This window comes from Puma concolor, chromosome E1, assembly GCF_028749965.1.
Source record: "Puma concolor isolate L17-30 chromosome E1, mPumCon1.1.hap2, whole genome shotgun sequence".
Taxonomy (NCBI): domain Eukaryota; kingdom Metazoa; phylum Chordata; class Mammalia; order Carnivora; family Felidae; genus Puma; species Puma concolor.
In genome coordinates this window covers 27,752,139-27,772,796 of record NC_141680.1, presented here as the reverse complement: position 1 = coordinate 27,772,796, position 20,658 = coordinate 27,752,139, and the positions used below count along the sequence as shown (strand labels likewise).

General features: G+C 44.5%; 1 long non-coding RNA gene across 1 annotated transcript; it reads left to right on the top strand.

Moving 5' to 3' along the window:
- LOC147574223 (uncharacterized) lies at positions 1-17,341 on the top strand. The gene is made up of 3 exons (XR_015244031.1): positions 1-314; positions 11,183-11,751; positions 16,255-17,341. It is a non-coding gene; the product is annotated as an uncharacterized LOC147574223 (long non-coding RNA).
- Positions 17,342-20,658: the final 3,317 nt, after the last annotated feature.

Below are 20,658 nucleotides of genomic sequence, written 5' to 3'. Positions count from 1 at the left end.
GTCAGTGAAGGGGATCTGTCTGCCCCAACCAAGATCATATTAGATGGTGTCTTCCCAGAATTCTCATCTTGAGCATAATGGCAGGAAGAATGAAAGGAAAGGGAATTTAATTATGTTATGGGGCCTCAACTTGCTTATCTGTACCAATCACTTAAGATTCAACAAACGCTACATGGTAGGTAACATTCTTATCCTACATTCTTCAGTCTTCATGCCCTGAAGGAGTTATTCACCTGCACCAACTGCTTGGCTCCCAGAACTGCTCCAGCCTCCATCATTTCTAAGCCTGGATCTTCAGCCTTTCCTTCAAGATGGTGAGTGGATCCATCCTTCTAATAAATCCCCTCTCTGCTTAAGCCAGCCAGAGGTTCCTTTCAGTCATGACAAGACTGAAGTTGGAAATACAGGGTATCTGGGCACCTGGGTGGCTCAGTCGATTAAACATCCAACTTTGGCTCAGGTCATGATCTCACTGTTTGTGAGTTTGAGCCCCGCATTGGGCTATCTGGTGTCAGCACAGAGCCCGCTTTGGATCTTCTGTCTCCTTCTGTCTCTCTGCCCCTCCTCACCTCTCAAAAATAAAATAAAAAACATTTAAAAAAAAGTCGAAATACAGGGGCTAAAGATTTCGAACACATCAGTGCATGGTGGGGGGCTTATACTGGTAGTCGATAAGGCCACTAAGGGCGAATTCCTAGAAAGAGAAAAGAAGGAAGCCCAGAGAAGAGTCTGGAAGGTGTGGGAAAGGAGAAAGGAAAGCAGCGATGCAGCCCAAGAAGAGCCGGTTAGAGTTGTCTAAGACACAGTGCAGTCCTGGCAGAAAAAGAGCAAGGGAGAGGTCAGCAATGTAAAATACTGGCAAAGGTGTCAAGGAGGAGAGTGTAAATGATTAGGGGAGGGGGGCAATTAGAGGTCACCGGGGACCTCAGGAAGAGCAGATCGAGTGCAGGGGAGAGGAGTCTACCTGCTTCCCAGACTGTGGGAGGATCAAATGAGCTGGCTCTAGTAAATGGGAAGGGGCCACCGAATAAGAGAGCAGGCACTCTGGTTTCTCTGGGTTTCTGGAAAGAGCAGTAGTGCTACCTTCTATATCATCCTTCCCTCTTATGGACAGCGCCTAAAATTTGCCAGCATGTCCCTACACACCACTGGAGGCCTCACCCACCCAGAGGGCCTGTACTGAGGGGCTCTGTCTCAAACCCACTTAGCCGCCCAGGAGCCCAGCTGAGAGGCTGAAGACAGCCTTGCCATCATCCTGGATTCTACTCCTGCTGCTTTAGAGTAAAATATCCTCCTTGTAGACAATCTGGCAGTCAAGAGCCAGATGCAAAGGAAACAAAACAGATAACTAGTGTCAACATTTTGCTAGATTATCTTCTTTTTTTCTTTACTTTTAGAAAATACTTTTTTAAAATTATGAAACAAAATAGATGTAGAAAAGTCAGTTATTGGCTTTTCAGATGAGGGTTGTTTTGATGAACCATTGAATACCCTTTGTGCATATTTAAGCATTAGTGCCCAGTTTTTATAATTTTTCAGGGTTTTCTTTTTTCTCCCTAACTAATATTTAGCCCATTACTTATGTTCTTGAGTACTTGTAAGAGCAAAGAGTTGTAACAAAGCAACAAAAATTACTTAACTGAATTATGGCCACCATATATACCAAATATATACCAATGTATACCAAATTGTATATATGGTGTGATCGAAATTTTACAGTTAATCATATCTGAAGGGACCCACAGCAAGGTGTGATTGGTAGTTGTCTCAGACAGGGTAAGATTGTGGATATTCTTCCTTATTTTCTTTGGCTTATGTTTTTCTTTGTATGTAAAATTTTCTATTATGAGTATGTTTTGCTATTACATACATATATATATATATATATGTTTATTTATTTATTTTGAGAGAGAGAGAGAGAGCGCACAAGTGGGGAAGGGGTGGAAAGAGAGAGAGAGAGAGAGAGAGAGAATCCCAAGCAGGCTCTGCTCTGTCAGTGCAGAGCCCAATGCAGGGCTCGAACTCACAAACTATGAGATCATGACCTGAGCTGAAATTAATTAATTGAAATTAATTAATAATTAATTGACTGAGCCACCCAGGCATCCCTGTATTGCTATTTTTAATAAGAAAAATAGAAATAGGAACAATAATGATAAGTAATAACTAACTTTAAACACTTGTCATATGCCAGTATGCTAAATGCTTGATATAAATTCCCTTACTGAAAGCAACAACATAACATAAACACTATTATCCACTTTTAATTTTTTTTTAAGTTTTATTTATTTAAGTAATCTCTACACCCAACATGGGGCTTGAACTCACGACCCCGAGCTCAAGAGTCACATGCTCTTCTGACTGAGCCAGCCAGGTGCCCCTATTATCCACTTTTTAAAATAAACTTTTTATTTTAGAATAGATTTATGGAAAAGTTGCAAAGATAGTACGTAGAATTCCCATATTGCTCACACTAGTTTCCCTTATTGTTAGCATCTTACATTAATATAATTGTCACAACGAATAGATATTTTACATTATTATTAATTAAAGTCCACACATACTTTATTCAGATTCCCCTAGTCTTAACTTAATATCCTTTTTCTGTTCCAGGATCCCATCCAGGATATCACATTACACTTAGTCATGTCTCCTTAGGCCACTCTCTGCTGAGACAGTTTCTCCAACTTTCCTTGTTTTTGATGACCTTGACAGTTTTAAGGAGTGTCAGTCAGGTATTTTGTAGGACCCCCCTTGATTGGGGTTTGTCTGATGTTTCCCTCATGACTAGACTAGGCTTATGGATTTGGGGGAGGAAGGCCTCAGAGGTGAAGTGCCCTTCTCATCACATCCTATCAAAGGTTTGTATTATCAAGATGACTTATCACTAATGATGTTGACCTTGACCACCTGGCTGAGTGTTTGCTAGGTTTCTCCTATTAAGTTCCTCTGTTCTCCCCTCCCCTGCAGTAGTTGGGAGGAAGTCACCGTGCATAGCTGGAGTGTCAGGAGTGGGGTTACACTGGCCTCCTTGAGGGAAGAGCATCTACAAACAGTATTTGGAATTCTTCACAGTAGATTTATCTCTTCTTTAACGTTTCTTTATGCATCTAGTCATTTATTTATATCAGTACAACCTCATGAATACTTATTTTATACTTTGGGTTAAAATCCAGTTTTATGTTGTTTATTGTGTCATTCAAATTGTTCCAGTTTTAGCCATTGGGAGCTCTTTCTCTGGCTGGCTTCAGTGTCCCTCTCACATACCATCGTTATTATCCATCTCTTACAGATGAAAAAACCAAAGTCAAGAGAAATTGAGTAACAGCCCCAGGGTTATACTGCTGGTAAATAGGGGTCTCTTTGTAATTTCTGGGCAGAAAGTACAACCACTATACTCCACTGCCGCCTCTAAAAAAATTTATACACACACATGCTCATTTCTACTTACATCCTTAACAAGGATTTGAACTGTGCAGGTCCACTTATATATGGATTTTTTTCTTTAATAAATACAGCACAGTACTGTAAATGTATTTTCTTGTCCTTACAATTTTCTTAGTAACATTTTCTTTTTTCTAGCTTACTATATTGTAAGATTACAGTAAATAATATATATAACAAACAAAATATATATTAACCGACTGTTTGTGTTACCATAAGCCTCTGGTCAACAGTAGGTTATTAATAGTAAGTTTTGGGGGAGCCGAAAGTTATTGGCAGATTTTCGACTGTGCAGGGGTGGGTGCCTCTAACCCCTGTGTAGTTCAAGGGTTCAGGCCACATGTGCTATAGGTCAACCTCGGGAAGGAGATGCTGGAGTGAGTGAGTGCTGTGTTGTTGGCCCAATGCAGGTTGATTAGGAGCATGGTTGTGAAGTGATGAACACTTACACCCACAGCTGATGTTCTGAACATATTCATATTTTTAGTTCCTTGTGAAGTGGTTTTGCAACCTTTAGATATCTTTAAGCGTTTCTGTCCACCTTTTTAAGGTGTTTTAAATCTAGTTTTAAATTTCTAATTCTTTTGTAGCTATTTCTTCTCTATGTTGTATATATTGGCACAAATTTGGAATAACTGAAAGGTCTATAATGAACATTAGTTGGAACAAAATTAAATATCTAACAACAGAAATTTGTGGGAACAAACTAGATGTTCTCTCCCACACATGTGCATGAAAAGAAAACCATAGCCAAAGATTATGGATTAAGAGATATTAGGGGGCACCTGGGTGTCTCAGTCAGTTAAGCATCCGACTTCGGCTCAGGTCATGATCTCACAGTTCGTGGGTTCGAACCCTGCGTCAGGCTCTGTGCTGACAGCTCAGAGCCTGGAGCCTGTTTCAGATTCTGTGTCTCCCTCTCTCTCTGCCCCTCCCCTGTTCACGCTCTGTCTCTGTCTCAAAAATAAATAAACAGTAAAAAAAAAAAAAAAAAAACTTTAAAAAAAAAGGGAGAAATTAGGAAAGTTTTATAAGTAAGAAACTTTTTTTTCCAAATTCCTAAATTCCTAAAAACTTTGGGACTCCTGGACAGCTATACAGCACCTGCCCCCTCTGTGTGAGAGCTACAAAAGAAAACAGAATCCTCAAACGAAGGCTCCATCTGCTGCCCAGCACTGTGCTGCCAGCCACCCCCATCCCCTCCTTCTCCATCCCCTCCTTCTCCTTCCGTTAGTACCTGGTTGTTTGTAACCCCACAGGCTACTCATTCTGATCTCTCAGCCCAGAGTTATCCTCCCACCTCTTGCTGGCCACCTGGGAAACTCCTGTATCCACACACACAGGCTGCTCGGTGGGTTGGTACTGCCTGACCTTTGAGTTTTCCAAAACCCAGTCACACCCTTCATCTCCCCTGACCCTCACAACAACCCTGTGAGGAAGGCAAGAACAGGCACCTGTGCCCAGAGGAGGAACTGAAGAAACTGAAGCGCAGAGATTAAGTGACCAAGTCAGAAGCAGAGTCAAGCAGAACTAGAACCCTTCAAATCCAGTGCTCCTTCCTGCCCCTTGCTGCAGCTGGTCTCTGCTCTGGACGCTCTTCCAGGGGAGATACTCATGCAACACCTTGCCTGACTCTCATCATGCTTGGGTTGGTTCCTGGGCACCTCTTCAAAGGCAGTTGCCTCCTTATATCTGCTGACAAGAGAGGAAGCAGCAGAGAGCCAAGGGGTCCCAAGCCTCTCCCTTCTGACAACAACGCCAAGGCCAGGACCAAAGTAAGTAGGACAGAAACCAATGCCAGGGCCAACACCCTGGGGTCCACAGGTACAGCACCAGAGAGCCTAGACCAGGGTTTTTCGACCTGGGCACAGGCTGACATTTAGACTGGCTGATCCTTTGTTGTGGAGCTGTCCTCTTGTGGAACGTTTGGCAGCATTCCTGGTCTCATCCCTACCCTAGGTTGTAAAAACCAAAAATGTCTCCAAGCATTGCCAAATATCCCTTGGGAGTCAAAATCACCCCCATTTAGAATCACTGGCCTAGATTTTCAAGACAGTGTCTTGCCTTGATTGCATTCTTTTCCAGAAATATAATTTATTCTGTATGTAACTACAACATAATTTATATATGTTTAACTTTGATTGACTTTTTGCATCAATCAATCTACAAATTTTTTTTATCAAGCATGATGTCGTGATTTGGGATTTTATTTTGTTTTATTTTATTTTATTTTATTTTATTTATTTTTATAGGTTTTTAAAAAAAGTTTATTTATTTTGACAGAGAGAGAATGTGTGCCAGCACATGAACAGGGGAGGGTCAGAGAGAGAGAATCCTAAGCAGGCTCTGCACTGTCAGTGAGGATCCCAACACAGGCCTGAATTCACAAACTGTGAGATCATGACCTGAGCCGAAACCAAGGGTTTGACACTTAACTGACTGAGCCCCCCAGGTACCCCTATTTTTTAATGTTTATTTATTTTTGAGAGAAAGAGAGAGAGAGCAGGGGAATGGCGGGGGGTGGGGGGTGGGGGGGGGTGGGGACGACCAGGATCTGAAGTAAGCTCCAGACTCTGAGCTGACAGCAGCAAACCCAGTTCAGGGCTCGAACTCACAAACTGAGAGGTAATGACCTGACTGAGCCACCCAGGTGCCCCCTGATTTGGGATTTTAAAATATGGTCACCATGGCATGTTTTCAAAGAGGGGACAGTTTTCCTCTTCTGGGAGAAGGATAGCAGCTAAGGCCTGAATGCTTGCCTTTTGCCCAAAGTCCTGGCCAACTTTGGGAAGGGTGTCTAGCTGCTGACCCTGAGGTACTGGGTGATCTCTAGCTGTGACATAGAACTTTTCTGAATGTTGTGTCCCCACCGCTACCACACATCCTCCTGATGTGTTGGGGTTTTGCTCATGAAAACAAAATGTCTGCTTGCAGAGTAGAGAGTGCTCATTGACATGGTGACCACCTCTCCCTGTGGCCTGAATGCACAGAGGAAGGAATCCCCCCCACCCCCTCCAACAGCTTCACACCTACCACTCTGACCATGGGGAATGTGTTCACTAGGTTAGGTTAGCATTGAATTCTCAGGCCAGAGGAGCAGAAACACTGCCTAGTCAAAGGACCGACATGTTTGACCCAAGTTGCAGAACTGCTTAATAAAACATTTACCCTTCTGAAAGATAGTGGGATTTGGGGAGAGGGAACTTTTTTCTATTTTTCCCAAGATGGACCAAAAAGTCAGGAGCTTCTGAAGGGGGAGAGAGTTAACTAAACAGGGGAATTTCTGGTAGACAGGCTGAGACTCCAGGAGCAGAGAGGAAGAAGGAGTTGGCAGATTCCCATTGGCCAGAGGTAGGTAGGTAGGTGGGTGGGAAGGGTTACCCTTCACAGGCCCTTCTAGTTCAAAGTCCTCTAAATTGGGGGGGGGGGGGGGCGGTGTGATTCCCACCTCTGCCTGAAATAGAGACCATTTTCTCTAAATTTACCCAATGTGAAGATTTCCCTGGGACACTTATTAAAAACAAAGATTCCTGGGGCGCCTGGGTGGCGCAGTCGGTTAAGCGTCCGACTTCAGCCAGGTCACGATCTCGCGGTCCGTGAGTTCGAGCCCCGCGTCAGGCTCTGGGCTGATGGCCCAGAACCTGGAGCCTGTTTCCGATTCTGTGTCTCCCTCTCTCTGCCCCTCCCCCGTTCATGCTCTGTCTCTCTCTCCCAAAAATAAATAAACGTTGAAAAAAAAAAAAAATAAAAAAAATAAAAAAATAAAACAAAGATTCCTAGGCCTTTTCAGCATTTCTAAGTCAGGGATGGAGCCCAGGCATTTTTAATACTTGTAACAAGCATCTCAGTCAAGGTAGCACTGATGACACATTCTTTTCCCTTGGCACATTCTTTTCATCCTAGCTCATCTGTCTTTGGGAAATTGGCAAGCTCTGTTTCAGCCCTGGCCTCCTGAGGGCACACCCTACATTATGGACCTCCCAGTGCCAACCAGATGCCCACACACTGGGCTGGTGTTCAATACATATCTGTTGTCTAAATAAATTCTCGAGGCACCTGGGTGACTCAGTTGAGCATCCAACTTTGGCCTAGGTCATGAGCTCGCTGTTCCTGAGTTTGAGCCCCGTATCCATCTCTGCTGACAGCTCAGAGCCTGGAGCCTGTTTTGGATTCTGTGTCTCCCTCTCTCTTTCTACCCTTCCTCTACTAATGCTCTGTCTCTCTCTCTCTCAAAAATAAACATTAAAAATTTTTTTTTAAAAGTAGACTTCTCGGGGCGCCTGGGTGGCGCAGTCGGTTAAGCGTCCGACTTCAGCCAGGTCACGATCTCGCGGTCCGTGAGTTCGAGCCCCGCGTCGGGCTCTGGGCTGATGGCTCAGAGCCTGGAGCCTGCTTCCGATTCTGTGTCTCCCTCTCTCTCTGCCCCTCCCCCCTTCATGCTCTGTCTCTCTCTGTCCCAAAAATAAATAAACGTTGAAAAAAAAAAAATTAAAAAAAAAAAAAAAGTAGACTTCTCCACATGCAAGATGCATATTCTATTTTTATTGAAGTAGAGGATGTAGTATTTAGGGCCCACAGCTTACAGAGTTTTCTTTTTAATCAACTTTATTGAGATATAATTTACATACAATAAACTGAACCCATTTAAAGTATTGATTTGATGAGTTCTGATAAATGTATACATCAGTGTAACCATAACCGTGATCAAGATGCAGAATATTTCCATCACCCTCAAGAGTCCCCTCCTGCCCCTTTGCAGCCAGTCTTTCCTCTACCCCAGCCCCAGGCAGCTTCTAGTCTTCCTGTCACGATAGATTAATTTTCTGTTCTCTAGAATTACATGTAAATGGAATAGTATAGTATGTACTCTTTTGTGTCTGGCTTCTTCCATTCAGCATAATGACTCTGAGATTCACCTATACTGGTGAATAGATTAGTCCTTTTTATTGCTGAGTAGTATACCACTATAGGGATATACCACCATTTGTTTATTCAGTCACCCATTGATGGAATTTGTATCGTTTCCAGATTTGGCTATTGTAAATAAAGCCTCTCTAAACATTTGTGTACAACTCTGGGTATGGACATGTTTTCACTTCTCATGGAATTTTCTAAGACTATGGTAAAGGTGGGGACATCAGCAAAACCCATCCCTTATCTCTTAAGTCAATAAATATTTATTTGGACAATGATGTACCAAGCCTGCCCTACAGACCAAGCAGCACAAAGACGTTTCTCATGACCTTTTGGTCTGGTCAGTGTTTGGGCAGAAGTGCCCTCTGCAGAGTGAGCCAGCCCAGCCAGGGAGACCAAGAAGGCCTTGAAAATCTTCAGACCCACATTCCACCAAGAAAGCTTCATTTGGAATGCAGGCGTGTGAGGGAAAGTTTTTAATGCTCAGAGGGAAAGACTTTTTTTTTAGCTAAATTATCATATTTTTTTCCACTTCACATCAAGGTAAATTTCCCCAAGAGGTGGGTGTTTTTGCTAGGAGGAGAGAGAAATGTGAACAGACCCTTGCAAGAGAGAGTGAGCCTGGGCAGGGCCTCTGGACAATCGGAAAGAAAGGTGTATTCATTTCCCAGGGCTGCCGTGACAACTCACCACAGACCTGGTGCTTTAAATGATAGTCATTTGGGGCGCCTGGGTGGCGCAGTCGGTTAAGCGTCCGACTTCAGCCAGGTCACGATCTCGCGGTCCGTGAGTTTGAGCCCCGCGTCGGGCTCTGGGCTGATGGCTCAGAGTCTGGAGCCTGTTTCCGATTCTGTGTCTCCCTCTCTCTCTGCCCCTCCCCCGTTCATGCTCTGTCTCTCTCTGTCCCAAAAATAAATAAAAAACGTTGAAAAAAATAAATAAATGATAGTCATTTTTTCTCTCACAGTTATGCAGACCAGAGTTGGGGATCAAGTTGCCTGTAGAGCCACACTCCCTCTGAAAATTCTAAAGAAGAATCTTCCCTTCCTCATTCCAGCTTCCGATGGCTCCACTTCTTTGGCTTGTGGCAGGCATAAATCTGTTCTTCACATGGCCTTTTTGACTCTGTGCCTCTCTTTGTGTCCTTTCTCTTGTAAGGACACCACTCATTACATTTAAGGCCCACTCTAAATCCAGGGTGATATCACCTTGAGATCCTTAACAGCCGACCCAAATAAGGTCATTTTCACAGGTACCAGGGGATGGGACTTAGATATACCTTTGGGAGAGGGAGACACGGTTGAACCCACTACAGATGGGGAAATACCATTAGTTTAAAAAACTCTGGCCCAGAAACTACTAGTAATGAAATCAATATTACTAAGAGTTTCCCATGTGTCAGGATCTGTCCTAAGCACTAGCCATAAAAAATCATTTAATCTTCTCGGCAATTCTGAGGCAGGTAAGATCATTAGCTTCAATTTGACAAAAGAGGAAACTGCGTTGTATCAGGAGCTTTGTTAACATATCCATGGTTGCAGAGCCAACAAAGAAGCAGTCTAGCCCCAGAGCCACTGCTTTGTTGTACCTGCAGCAGGTACTGAGAAGCATGTTCTGGGGCAGGCTCTGCTCCTACAGTTCTTGGAGGTTTTGGACATTTTTCTCCTTTCAGAGCTTGGGAGATTTGGGGGGGGGGGGGGGGCAAGGGGGAGGTGGGAGGGGCCTCTCAGGCCTAGGCCTGTGGACTTGGGAGAGGGGAGTAGAGGTGGTGGATGAATCTGCTGCCTGGCTGGCTCTGTCCATCAGTCCTACTCAACCTCTGAGCCTGGGGACTGCCACTGAGACAGAAGCACCAGGCAGGAACAAACACAGAATATTGTGACATCTCAGTTTTGAAACATGCATCTCAAGAGTAAGGCAGGAAGCCCAGCATCTGAGGTGTGGCAGGAATGAGGATGCTCAGGGTGAGGCAGAGGTCTGCTTTGGGAGTCCCATCCATCTAGGGCAGAGGTTTGCCCTGCCTGGGAGCCAGGCTTGGCTGGGCACCCATCTTCTTGACTTGCTATCTATGAATGGGCTTTGGAAAGTAAGATTCTGACAGTATTATAAGTAACCAGCTAAGAGACAAAAGAGAAACAGAGGGTAGAGGAATCCTCCCCCAGTTCAGCCAGGGCTCCTTCCTCCCACTTGAAGGGTTTATTCTCTTCTCTTCTTTCTTAGTTAATCAATCCACTTTCTTCAGGTAACCAATTTTGAAACCTACCCACTACCCAGATTAACCCAAGAAAAACTGAGGCCAGTAACTGACCAACCCCCTGCTCCAATGTGCAGATGGATGATCTAGCAATGGTGTGTGAGTGGCTCAGAAAAGCAGCCAGCCCAGATTCATTACGAGATATATTAATATGTCAATGTTTATTGATCACTTATGTGCTAGGCACCAAGCTAAGTGTTTCTATGCATTCTCTTTTTAATCCACAGCTACCATATTAGGTGGGATTACTATGTTGATTTCAAAGAAACTGACATGCAAACAAGTTAAGGTCTACCTGACTCCAAAGCATTTCCTTTGCCCCCATACATCAGTGGTTCTCAAAACGTGGTCTCTGGACCACGCTTTACCATCACTGAGAACTTACCAGAAATACAAGTGCTGGGGCCCCACTCAGACCTCCTGAATCTGAATCTCTTTGGGCAGAGCCTAACAGTCACCCTCCAGGTTATTTTTAGCCATGCTCAAATTGGGAAACCATTTCCCTGCTTTATCCCATCCCCTTAAAGATGCATGCAGGCCAAAAAAAAATCTCATTTTCTTTTGTAATAGGATATCCAGACTGGCAGATGAAGGAGATACCCTGTGTCTGGAGTTTGGTGAAGACTTTGATCTAGTTCTCAAGAAATCTTTGAGGACAATGTGGGAAAATGTGGAGAATACTAGCGAGGAAGGAGGCAGGACACAGCATGATGATATATGTATTATTCCAGAGGCACAAGTAGGACGAGTGGCAGTTAGACTGTCATACCCTAAGGGTGTTAGTCCAAGTCAGTAGAAGTCTGGCAGGAGGGCTCTACTGAGGAGCCACAGAGTTCTGCCCAGTTTGACTTTTCAATCAATGGTGTGGAAGATGGCATAGTATCAGCTCTGTAGGTATCACCAAACTGGGGGAGATGGCAACTATATTGGATAACAGAATGAAGACCCAACATGATTTTCACCAACCAGAAACAGACAGAAATAGAAAATGTAGCACATGGTCACCATGTATGGTTGCATAGGCTGTTCACTCCCCAAATGCATCTTACAGGTTGAGAGACTAAATGGGAGCTAAAATGAAGGCACTCCACTCAATTTCACCCAGAGGAAGAGGACCCTTTTTCAAGTTCACATTGAAGGTATTTTATGACCTTGCAGCAGTGCTGACCCATTACCTTTTTTTTTAACTGAGGTAAAATATATACAACATAAAAATTGCCATTTTAATCATGTAAAAACATTTTTCTAAGTTTATTTCTTTATTGAGAGAGAGAGAGGGAGAGAGAGAGAGAGAAATTGGGGGAAGAGCAGAGAGAGAAAGAATCCCAAGTGGCTCAAACCCACAAACCCTGAGATCATGACCTGAACCAAAATCAAGAGTCAGATGCTTAACTGACTGAGCCACTCAGGTGCCCCAATCATGTAAAAAAGTTTTAATTGTGGTAAAACATATATAATGTAAAATTTACCATTTTAATAATTTTTCATTGTACAGTTCAGTGGCATTAAGTACATTCACATTTTGTGCATCAGCAATATCTATTTCCAAAACATTTTCATCATCCTAAACAGAAACTGCACATATTAAGCAATAATTCCTCATTTCCCCCTTCCCTCAGCCCCTAGTAACCTCTAGCCTACTTTCTGGATCTAAAAATTTTCCTATTCTAGACATTCTATGTGAGTGGAATCATACAATATTTGTCCCTTTGTATCTAGTTTATTTCACTTAGCACAATGCCTTCAGGTTTTACCCATGTTGTAATATATATCAGAACTTTGTTTCTTTTTGTGGCTGAATAATATTCTCTTGTACATATGAACCAAAGTTTGTTTATTCATTCATCTGTTGATGGACACTCAGGTTGTATCTACCATTTAACTATTGTGAATAATGCTGTAATCAACATAGGTTACAACTGTCTGTTTAAATCCTGTTTTCAGTTCTTAGGGGTATATATCCAGGAGTAGAATTCCTGGATCATAAGGTAATTCTTTGTTTAGCCTTTTGAAGGACAGCACCATTTTAGATTCCCAACAGGATATGAAAGTGCTCCAATTTCTCCACATCCTTGTCAACACTTGGTATTGTTTTGTTTTAATTCTAGCCATCCTAGTGGGTATGAAGTAGTATCTAGTTATGATTTTGATTTGCATTTCCCTAATGATTAATAATGTTGAACATTTTTTCATGTGCTTTTTGGTTATTTGTATATCTTCTTTAACTATCTATTCATGATTCTTTGCCCATTTTTATTTATTTATTTATTATTTTTTTTTAATTTTTTTTTTCAAGGTTTATTTATTTTTGGGACAGAGAGAGACAGAGCATGAACGGGGGAGGGGCAGAGAGAGAGGGAGACACAGAATCGGAAACAGGCTCCAGACTCTGAGCCATCAGCCCAGAGCCCGACGCGGGGCTCGAACTCATGGACCGCGAGATCGTGACCTGGCTGAAGTCGGACGCTTAACCGACTGCGCCACCCAGGCGCCCCTCTTTGCCCATTTTTAAATTGGACATTTGTCTCTCTGTTATTGAGTTGTAGTTCTTTATATGTTCTGGATGTTACACCCTTATCAGATATGTGATTTGCAAGATTTTTCCATTCTTTTGGTTGCTTTTTCACTCTCTTGATAATGTCTTTTGATGCACAAAAGTGTTTAATTTTGTGAAGTCTAATTTATTTATTTTTTTCTTTTGTCACTTGTGCTTTGGTATCATATTTAAGAAGCCATTGCCAAATCTAAGGGCCATGAAGATTTTCTCCCATGATTTCGTCTAAGAGTTTTATAGTTTGAGCTCTTACATTTTAGGTCTTTGATCTATTTTGAGTAATTTTTATATACAGTATGAGGTAAAAATCTAACTTCATTATTTAAGTGTGGATATCCAGTTTTCCCTGCACCATTTGTTGAAAAGACTCTCCTTTTCCTATTGAATAGTTTCCACACCTTTGTGGAAAATCAATTGACCATAGATGTGAAGGTTTATTTTGGGGTTTTCAGTTCTATTCCATTGGTCTATACATCTGTCCTAATGCTGATAGCACACTGTTTTAATCACTGTAATTTTGTACTATGTTTTGACATTGGGAAACGTGAGTTTTCTTCCTTTTTAAGATTGTTTTTGGCTATTTAGGGTTCCTTGAAATTCTATATGAATTTTAAAATAGGTTTTATCATTTTTGCAAAAAAGAAAAAACCATGATTGATCTATCATTTCTTTTCTTTTTTCTTTTAAATGTTTACTTACTTATGTTTAAGAGACAGGGAGAGTGAGAGAATGCAAGCAGAGAAGGGGCAGAGAGAGAGGGAGACAGAGAATCCCAAGCAGCCTCTGCACAGAGCCAGACATGGGGTTCAAACTCACAAATTGTGAATTATGACCTGAGCTGAAATGAGGAGTTAGGTGCTTAACCAACGGAGCCACCCAGGTGCCCCAACCCATCATTTCTGATTAAAATAAAAATCAGTGTCACTTGTCCATAATGGAGAGATGATGTGGCCAAACAGCTGACCCCATAGAACCAATTTAAGCCAACAGTGCTTCATGGTTGCCAAAAAGCAAGTGATACTGAGTTCTATTTAAACCAGTGCAGGAAGAGAGAGATGCTGTGTTCTGTGCTCTACCCGCTGAGGCCCACATTTTTCAAAGGGTCTCTTGAGACCATAGATTCTTATTAGTGGAAAGCAGTTGAGGAAATTAGGGAGATGACTGGGTGGGTTAGAGGAAAAGGGGTGCATGACAACTTTCAAGTATTTAGATGGTTCCCCCTCTAGAGAATTCTGTCTGTTCCTCCACTCATAATCCAAAAGCTTTCCTACAGATGAATGAAGACAAACAATCAGGAGCCAGCCCAAACTACACTGTTTCTAATCATTGGGGATGTTTCTAACCATTAGACTAGTTCAAATCTGGAATAAGTTGCCTACCTTGAGAGGTGGTGAGTTCCCTGTAAGGGCAATGTCCAAACAGAGGCCAGGTGATGGATTACTGACTCAGTGATTCAGTATGGCAACAGGAGTTAATGATCTTAGAGACTCTTTCAATCATGGAGCAGGGCTTGTAAAAAATTTAATCTGAGAGTGTGGCCACCCCTTCCTCCCAGGGCATCCTCTCTGTGACAGCTGCCACAAGAGGGGCTGGGAACAATACAGCTGTCAACAAGATTCTACTTCATCAGGTGATGTTTCAATATCACTTTAAAAAGGGGTAGGGTGATGTTCTGGGAAGAGCAGACAGACAAAGGTTTGAATCCCAGCTGTGTCTCTAGCCCTGGTGAGTTTCCTAATCTTCCCATGCCTCAGTTTCCTAATTTGTACAATAGGAAAATTATACCAACAATAGCTGGTCGTATGCAGTCTGTTTGCTCCTTCCCAATTCTTGTGGCACCACTGCCCATAGGTCTATCTTATCTTCCGGCTGCAGGGGTGGCATGTGATCTGGCCTGGCCAAGTAGAGTTGCCCTTCCCATGTCCACTGAATAGATATGTGACCTTCTAGAAGCCCAAGTATCCTCAAGTAGTTTCCTCTACACACAGAGAGCAGGCCTCTCTCTTGCCCCTGGGACTGAGGACTGTTAAGGCCATCCAGGCTTTGGATGCCTTGGGCATCTTTCCAGCTGTGTGGGCAGAATGTTCCTGAGCCAATACAGAGGGGAGTCAGGTTAAGAGCTGGAGTTAATGAGGGGCACCTGGCTGGCTCAGTTGGAAGAACATGTGACTCTTGATCTTAGGGCTGTGAGTTTGAGTGCCACTGGGCATGGAGATTACTGGGGGGTGGGGGGGAACCTTAAAAAAAAAGAATTAGGGGCGCCTGGGTGGCGCAGTCGGTTAAGCGTCCGACTTCAGCCAGGTCACGATCTCGCGGTCCGTGAGTTCGAGCCCCGCGTCAGGCTCTGGGCTGATGGCTCAGAGCCTGGAGCCTGTTTCCGATTCTGTGTCTCCCTCTCTCTATGCCCCTCCCCCGTTCATGCTCTGTCTCTCTCTGTCCCAAAAATAAATAAAAACGTTAAAAAAAAAAAAAAGAATTGGAGCAGGGGTATCTGGGTGGCTCAGTTGGTCTGACTCTTTAACATTTTTTAAAATGTTTATTTAATTTTCAGAGAGAGAGAAAGACAGAGTATGAGCAGGGGAGGGGCAGAGAGAGAGAGGGAGACACAGGATCCAAAGCCGGCTCCAGGCTCTGAGCCAGCAGCACAGATTTTGTGGGGCTTAAACTGCGAAATCATGACCTGAGCCCAAGTCGGTGGCTTAACCGACTGTCCCCAGTCTGTATTTTCCCGTATGTCCCCAGTCTGGCTCTCAATTTCAGCTCATGTCATGATGCCACGGTTGTGGGGTCGAGTCCACCTTCAGGCTCCACGCTGACTAAGGATTTTCTCTCTCTCCCTCTGCCCTTCTCCCCCTCTTGCATTCTCTCTCTGTCTCTAAAATAAAATAAAATAATAATAATAAAAGAACTGGAGCTAATGAGAGACAGCCCAACTAATCTGTCTCCCTGGATCTAGCTATGCCTAAAGTCCACTCCTGTTTTTATCAGTTATGTGAGCAATAAACTCCCTTTTTGGCTTAAGCTAATTTGAGCTGGGCTTCTTGTCAGTGGGAGGTGAAAAAGCCCTGACCAATATATCTTTCTGCAGGGCAGTTGTGTGGATTAAAAGAAATTATATTGCCAAGTACCTGGCACCTGGAGGGCATTCTGCGAGAGACCAACAAGCCCGCCTGATTTTCTGGTGTAACCGTACAGACCACAGTGGCAGATGGGAATGGATTACTTGTGTGTATGTATGAGGGCAGTGAGTGTGTCATCAGCAGGGGAGCAGCAGGGCCACTAAGCTGAATTCTGTAGCCAAGCTCCCTGTGCCATGAAGAAGCTCATCCATGGTAGGAGAGAGTGAAACCAACATGCAAAGAAAAGAAATAGGAGAGAAGACAGAGTGAGAGAGCTGGGGACATTCATGTCGCTCGTCCCCAGCATCCTAACCCTGCACTTCTAGGTACCACATGCTCCAGTGAACTATTTCTCTTCAGCTTGATTTCTGTCCCTTGCAACTGAGGGATCCTGACTAATGTGCCCAGAGGCCAGCTGAGATGAGGCTGTAAAAGACCCACCGGGTCAGCTCTGCAGCTGTGATGGTTTGTCCCTCACTCCTGGCTTGGGAAAGGCCAGCATCCTTTCCTGTCAAGCAGCTCTCACATCCAGTGTCTGAGGCAGACTGGGCTGATGATACAGGGCACTGATGTCACAGTCTACTGCCCTCTTCAATGGCCACCTTTCAAGTCCTTGACTAAGCTGTTGCCTGACAGTGTCCTGACAGGTGGACCCATTTAATGATTGTGTGGTGAGCAAACATGCTTCCCCCACCTTTTCCCTCTTCCTTAGGGAAGAGGTTTGATGCTCTGTCACCCTGGCTGATGAGGGTGAAAGCATGAGTGGTCTGGACTGAGCCCCCATGACAGATTTGACAAGTGGAGGTAAGGAGCCCTTGGTGATGCTCAGGGCACCTCTCTGAGGCTTCACCATACTGTACGCTGTGTCCCCAGCAGAGTGCCATCCATGTCTTCATTCATGTGTTACTCCACAAACATTGTTTGAACAGATGTTATGTGCTGGGCACTGTGCTGGGAACAATACAATGAACAAACAAAGCTCATGTTCTAATGAAGGGAGAAAATAAAATAAAAAATGCATAGCGTGAGATGTCAATAATGACAACAGTCACAGGAGGGGAGGAAGACAATGGGGAGGGTGAAGGTGGGTGACAATTTTGTAAAGGACGACCTCTTCAAGCAAGCAGTTGGGGAGCAAGGAGGTGCATGGCTGGCATATTCAAAAAATGGCAAGGAATTCCTAGTGGAATATACAATGGTGCAGCCACTTTGGAAACCAGTTTGGTGGTTTCTCTCAAAAAGTTAAACAGTTATTAGAGTACCTGGGTGGCTCAGTCAGTCTGACTTCAGCTCAGATCATGATCTCAATGTTCGTGAGTTTGAGCCCTGAATTGGGCTCACTGCTGTCAGATCCTCTCTCTCCCTCTCCTTCTACCCCTCCCCCACTCACACGATCTCTCTCAAAAATACATAAGCATTAAAAAAAAGAGTTAAACAGTTATCATTTAACCCAGCAGTTCCACTCTTAAGTGTAGACTCAAGAGAAATCAGAACGTATGTCCGCCTAAAGACTTGCACATGAATGTCCACAGCAGTATTACTCATAATAGCCAGGAAGTGGAAACAAACCAAATGCCCCTAGACAGACAAATGGATAAACAAAATGTGGTATATCCATATGGTGGAATATTTTTCAACCTTAAAAAGGAATAAAAGCACTGATTCATGTTACAACGTGGATGAGCCTTGAACACACTGTGTAAAGTAAAAGAATCCAGCCACAAAAACCCGCAAATTGTATGATTCCATTTATATGAAATGTCCTGAATAGGCAAACCTCCAGAGACAGAAAGTAGATTAGCGGATGCCAAGGGCTGGAGGCAGGGGCCTTGACTGCTAATGGGTCAGGGTTTCACTTTGGGATGATGAAAATATTCTGGAATTAGATAGTAGTGATTGTTGTACAACCTTATGAATACAATAAAACCCACTGAATTGTACACTTTAAAAGAGTGGCTATTATAGTATGCAAATTATATTTAAAATTTTTTTAAATTTTTATTTTCTAGAGAGAGAGTGAGAGCGAGCAGGGGAGAAAGGCGGAGAGAAAGAGAGAGAGAATCTTAAGCAGGCTCCATGCTCAGCAAGCCCGGTGCAGGGCTCAATCCCATGACCCCGGGATCATCACCTGAGCCAAAATTAAGAGTCGAACACTTGGACCACCGAGGTGCCCTGAATTATATCTCAGTTTTTGAAAAGAATGAAAACAACCCAAGGAGACCAGTGCCTCTGAGAGAGAGGATGAAACCCAGTGAGTTGAATGGGCCCTCACCCACCATTGCTGCAAGGGAGGGAGCCCTGGGAAGGGTGAGACTCCACCAATGCCTGGAAAGGCATTGTCCAGAAAAACATTCAGGAGGTCAGCATGCAGGGCCACGGGAGGGTACCTGAGGACAAGGTGTACAGCTGCCACAAGCCAGCCTGAGGCTCGGGCTCAGCCAAGGACCGAGGAGGAAGGGGAATGATGGATGAGGCAAATGAGGACTGTCTTACATTCATTCAGTTTCTCCTGCTGGGTCAGCTTGTTTTATGTGGTCACCAGCAAGACCATTCCACACCCTCTCTGTGTGGCAACCAGGGCGGCCACATTTCCTCTTGCTCTTTGCAGAATTAGACTCAAGTCTTTTAGAGATGAGGACACTTGAGGCTCAAAGGGTCAAAGCCACAGAGCTAGAGGTGCAGCTAGGATTTGAACTCAGGTGTCCGGCTGCACAAAGTCCGTCATTCCGTTCCCTCAGTGTCATTGCCTAGCAGCAGGACCTAGCCAGAAATTAGAATGGAGGCACAGGAAGTAGGCTTGGATCCCCCAGAGGCAACAACCAAGCAGGGTGAGAACCCTTGATCTGAAACAGGCCTAAGGCAGGAGGGGCAGGGACTTTGGGTAGAAGCCCAAGCCCCAGACTCCAGGCCTGGATGACTCCAGATCCCCATCTAGTGGTAAAAGGTAGTCACTGCAACATGGCCCAGGCAGCTCACTGGCCACACTGATGCAGTCAGGTCACCAGCAAACAACCCGCCAACAAGAAACGTCCCTTCCCCGGGCCTGAGTTCCATAGAGAGAGAAGAGGACCCATCAAGGGGCATGCACACTGGGGTTCATTGCCCTTGAGATTTCTCTGCAGCAGCACAGTTGCCTGTGGGAGCTCTGTCCTCAGCCAGAAACCTCAACATACAGGTCCCCACGTGGAGGTCAGATTCTTCAAGCTCAGGGACTTGACAACTTGTCACCCCAGAAGGCAGGTCTCATTGGCCTGTGCTGGCCTCCAGGGCGGGAGGGGTCACCTAGCTCTGATAGGCTGAACACTGGATGCTGCCCAGGATGGGGGAGGAATTTGCTCTGCCTCTAGATGGCTCCTAGGACCCCATCCTTGGAAGCTCCGAGTCTCCTCCAAAGGGGCAAGGCCTCCTCAAGAGGGGCAGGGATGCAGCATTTACTGTTGTTGTTTTTTTAATGTTTTTTTTTAAATTTCTTTTTGAGAGAGAGAGAGACAGAGCATGAGCAGGGGAGGGGCAGAGATAGAGGGAGACACAGATCCTGAAACAGGCTCCAGGCTCTGAGCTGTCAGCACAGAGCCCTACACAGGGCTCGAGTCCATGAACTGTGAGATCATGACCTGAGCTGAAGTCAGACCCTTAACCAACTGAGCCATCCAGGCGCCCCAGCATTTACTGTTCTAAACAGTGTTTCAATCAAAACACTCCAAGAGCTAGGTACTATTATCTCCATGTGGAAGAAGTGATGGGGGAGGAGTAATTAGCTTTAGTCACTCATTAGAATGAGTCACTCATTCATTGAATACTAACTTAAAACATTGTGTGTGGTCACCTTACCCAGAAGGGAGAAGGTCAAGGGGAAGCTTCCTGGAGAAGGGACTAGTGGGCCAAGTTTTGAAGGAAGAAAGGAAAAAGATTCCAGGCAGAGGGAAGAGCATGTGAGTGTGAGAAGGACATGAGGCAAGGTCAGCAAGGTTAACCTAGATAGACCTGGGCAGGTGGACAGTGTGGGTAGAGCCCTGGGGTGGGGGTGGGGTGAGGTTAGCAGGCAGAACTCATACAGGCACCACTACCAAGTTAAAGATTCTGGACTCCAAGGTCATGGGAAACCTTTAAATAGGGCGACGACCCCATCTCATCTGTGTTTCAGGAAGGTCCTGGCTGGCAGGAAATGTGGTCTGCCTGTGAGGCTCTCAAGTGTCCCAGGTGCAGAGGCTTGCCCTGGAACTGGGGGTGGCAGGGTAAGGCCCTTAGGCAGGGGCTCAGCAGCAGCAAAGGCCCAGAGGCCAGAGGGCCCCAGAACCTCTCAAAAACAGAGAATCACTCAGCATAGCTGGAGAGAAGCGTTTGAGGGCTGGGAAGGCTTGGGCTGCTGTAAC